The following is a 4,593-nucleotide window of genomic DNA, read 5'->3' on the forward strand; positions in this document are numbered from 1 at the left end:
AAAAATAAAAAGGGGAAAAGGGGGGGGGGAGAGAGAGAGAGAGAAAGAGGAAAGAAATAAAAAAGAAGAAAGAATGAGAGAGAAAAAAAAAAGGAAAGGGAGAGGAAGGTAAAGAAAAAAATGTATAGATAAAAAAGAAAAAGAAAACTGAAAAGAATAAGAAAGATAGAAAAAAAATAGAAGAAATATTAAAACAAAGAGAAACAAAAATATACGAAGAGAGAGAGAAAGAAATAAAAAATAAAAAAGTGAGAAAAAGAGAGCAAGAAAAACAGACTACAAAGGAAAAAAATAAATGAAAAGACGAAAGAATAAGAGTAAATAAAAAAATATATATAAAAGTAGAAAGAGAGAGAGAGAGAGAGAGAGGGAAAAAATTATGAAATGAAGATAATGAAAGATGGATCAAAAAAGAGAGACAAAAAAAAAAAAAAACAAAACTAAAGAGAATAAGAAAGAGAGGAAGAAAAACATATGGATAAAAATAGAGAGAAAGACAAACAAAAATATAAGAAGAGAGATAGAAAATAAAAAGAGAAATAAAGTGACAAAAAAGCATGATAACCAGACGAGAGCAATGAAAAAAGTAAAAGAAACAAAAAAACATAAAAAGAGAAAAAGAGAAATGAAAAATAATGTATAAAGATAGTAAGAAACAGAAACAAAAATACATGAAAAGAGAGTGAAAGAGAGAGAAAGAGCGAGGAAAAGAGAAAAAAGAAAATTAGTTTAAAAGAATGAGAAAGAAAGAAAAACAAAAATACATGGAAAGAGAAAGAAAGAGAAACAGAAATACATGGAAAGGGAGAGGGAGAAATAAAGTGAAAGCTAGAAAACCGAATGAAAGAAAAGATAAAGAAGGAAAAACAAAAATATATGAAAAGTGAGAGACAGAGAGAGAGAGAGAGAAATAAAGTGAAAAAAAGCCAGAAAATCAAACGAAAAAAATGATAAAGAAAAAAAGAAAACCAAAAATACGTGAAAAGACAGCGCGAGAGAGAGAGAGAGAGAGAGAGAGAGAGAGAGAGAGATAAAAAAATCAAAATAGTGAAATAGTTTTTAAACGTGTGAAACCTTCGTAGTACCTTTTATTCGCAATTCGTGTAATTAGAATTCGACCCGAATGCCCCATGGGCCATCGTTTTAAATTTTCCAAAAAAAAAAAGGTTTTTATTCTCCTTTACTTTGTCACGTGTCACCCTGCCAACCTTTTACACTACGAATAATCAAACTTAAACGTCATAATAATAATACTATCCTAAATAAAAAACTTTTACAAACCAACAATGACCCGAAAATATCATCATTCGACAAAACAATTTCATAACTTTTACAATAATAATAATTTAATAATAATAATAATTTAATAATAATAATAATAATAATAATAATAATAATAATAATAATAATAAACTTCGTTATTTAAACTTATTTCAATAAAATATTTTTTTTTTTTATTTTTAAACAAATGAAAAACTTTTTGAGGTTATTTCGAGAGTTTTTCTAAATTTCCCCCTCCCCCACCCCGAAAAAAAAATAAAACTTCATAACGGAAAAAATAAAAACTATTAAGAAATAAAAAAAATTATTTTTCTATAAAATTTATTGAAGAAGAAGCAGAAGAAGAAAAGTTGAGAAACATCTTGAACCAATCTGCGGTGTCACAAAATCATTACGCGCCAAAATTAAAAACAAAAAAATTATATAACCTTTTTTTACTTTTTATATAAAATTTAACAACAGCAACAGCAGTAGACAAATGATGACACGCCATTATAAAAAAAAAAAACTTTTTAAAATTGATTAAAATGTAAAAAAAAAATTTTTAGTAAAATAAACAAAATGATTTTATGATCATGATGTTGATGATGATGATGAATTTGATACACGAATCGAAATTTTCGATGCACAGCCAACAAAAAAAAAAAAAAACCGTTAAAAATGTTCGATGAAAAATTTTTAAAATAAACAAATGATTATAAAAAACAAAATGGCGTCCGTGATAGATTAAAATTTTTTTTTTTTTGTATTATCGGGGGGAAAAAAGTTTTTCGGTTGTTTTTACAGTTTAAAAAAAAAAAAAAAAAAAAACAGTAAATAAGACTTTATAAGATTTAAAAGTATATATACGAAAATAATAATAATAATGATGATAAACGCAATAAAAAAAAAAATAAGTAAATTTTTTGTGAAATTCCAATTTTTCATATAAAAAAGTTTTTGGGAAGAAAAAAAGTTTTCAACGTCGTACAAGTCAAAAGTAATTTTTTTTAACGAGAAAAATTTCAAATTCATTTTCTTTTCTAAAAAAAAAAAAAAATTTATTATTCCACATACATCAAAAGCATAATTCTACTTTTCTCTCTCTCTCTTTCTCTCTCTCTTCCTTTTTGTTTCTCTCTCTCTTCCTTTTTGTTTCTCTCTCTCTTCCTTTTTGTTTCTCTCTCTCTTCCTTTTTGTTTCTCTCTCTCTTCCTTTTTGTTTCTCTCTCTCTTCCTTTTTGTTTCTCTCTCTCTTCCTTTTTGTTTCTCTCTCTCTTCCTTTTTGTTTCTCTCTCTCTTTCTTTTTGTTTCTCTCTCTCTTTTTCTTTTCTGTCCCTCTCTCTCTCTCTCTTTCTTTTCTGTCCCTCTCTCTCTTTTTTTCTCTCTCTCTCTCTCTCTCTCACTGTTCCTCATTCTCTTCCTCTTTCATCTCTCTTTCCGTCTACCAGTCTTTCTGTTTATTTGTCTCCCTCTCTTTCTCTTCCTTTTTATTTTTTTCTCTTTCTTTTTCATCTTATTTCCTTTCTCTCTGTCTCTCTCTTTTTTTTTCTTTCTCTTTCTCTTTCCTTGACTTTCTTTTCTCTTTTTCTCTCTTTTCTGTTTCATTCTCTGTCTCTCCCTTTCTCTCTTTCTCTTTTACTCTACTTATTTCTTGCTCCCTCTCTCTTCCTCTATTTATTTCTCTGACACTCTTTCTCCTTTTCTTTCTCTTTTTTTCCTCAATTTTTTTCTCTCTCTTACGTCTTCTCTTTTCTGTTCCATTCTCTTTTCCCTTCCATTCCCCCTCATTCTCTCTTTTTCTTTTTTTCTCTTCCTTTATCCCTCTCTCTCTCTCTCTCTTAACCCCTTTTAGTCTGTCTTTCCTTCTCTTTTTTTTTTTAACATCCCCCCTCTCCCTCCTTTATCTATTTCTTATTCATTTCCTTTTTCCTCCTCCCATCATCATTTTCTACCTTTCTTCGCTTCCCCTTTCTCCACTCATTACGAATCTCGCTAATTTTTTTTTTCTTTTTGTTCTCTCTCTTTCTCTCTCTCTCCCTCTACCCACGATAAAAAAAAAAATTAAAAATTAAATTTTACATTTCACATTTTATTTTCATTAAATTCGACGACGAATGAAAACTAATTAATAATAATAATAATAATAATAATAATAGCGGTGCTGCTGCTGCTATAAATAATAAAGATGATAATTATAAAGTCGTGACGAGAGTTTTCGTTTAAATAAATAATTTATTTAAAATAATAATAATAATAATTATAAAATGTGTGACGTGTGCACACGACAATACGAGCATTTAACAAATTAATAATACTTGGAAAAATTTTATCAAAAAGAAGGAAAATAACGTCGTTCGTTTATAAAATAATAATGATAATAATGATAATTATTTATAAGAAAATTTATATATATAAATATATATAAAATCTTTAAACAAACGTCAGAAAACTTTTTTTTTATATTTTATTTAAAAACGTGGAAGAAGAAAGAAAAAAAGAAATGGAAAAAAGTGATTTATATATAAATACTTCAAGTATGGCGAAATTAGCAATTGAATAAAAATAAAAAAAAATCGACATTGTTATCATTGTTTGTTTGCTTGTTTGCCTGCCGTTTGTTTTTGTTTAATATTACTATTATTATTATTATTATTATTATTATTATTATTATTATTACTTTTTCAAAAAAATTAATTCATTTTATTCTTAATGAAAAATGTTATTTACCAAAAAAAAAAAGAAAACAATATGAATGAAACCTTTTGTTTTATTCCTTTGAGATATTTTCAAGTTTTTTGTTAAACAAAAAAAAAAAAAAAAGGAAAAAAAAGGAAAAAAAGGAAAAAAGAATCGAAATTTTCAAGTGCTCCTCTTGTTTTGTTTAAATAATTTCACGACAAAACCTTATTAAAATTAATTAAAAATCCCTTAATCATTACGTAATATTAATCACCATTTACATTATTATTATTATTATTATTATTAAATATCGATCCCGCGAATATTTTTCATTTAAAATTTGTATTTTTCTTTTTACTTTTTCCTTTTCTTTTAACAATTATATTGTAAAATCAAATTAATAATAATGATAATAATATTAATTAATTAAGTTATTCGTCAAGTATTATTATTATTATCACTACCTGATTTTCAAAAATAATAATAATAATTTTTTTAACCGCGACTAATAATACTAATAATAATGACGAACGTTGAAAACGGGGTGAAAATTCAAAATGGCGCGCGCATCTACTTAACGACGACGTCGACGACGACGACGACAATTATTCGAGGTTTTCTTATGTTAAAAACGACGTAATAAATAATGATA

Source organism: Pediculus humanus, genomic scaffold (genome assembly GCF_000006295.1).
Source record: "Pediculus humanus corporis 1103172108322 genomic scaffold, whole genome shotgun sequence".
In the NCBI taxonomy this organism is placed as follows: domain Eukaryota; kingdom Metazoa; phylum Arthropoda; class Insecta; order Psocodea; family Pediculidae; genus Pediculus; species Pediculus humanus.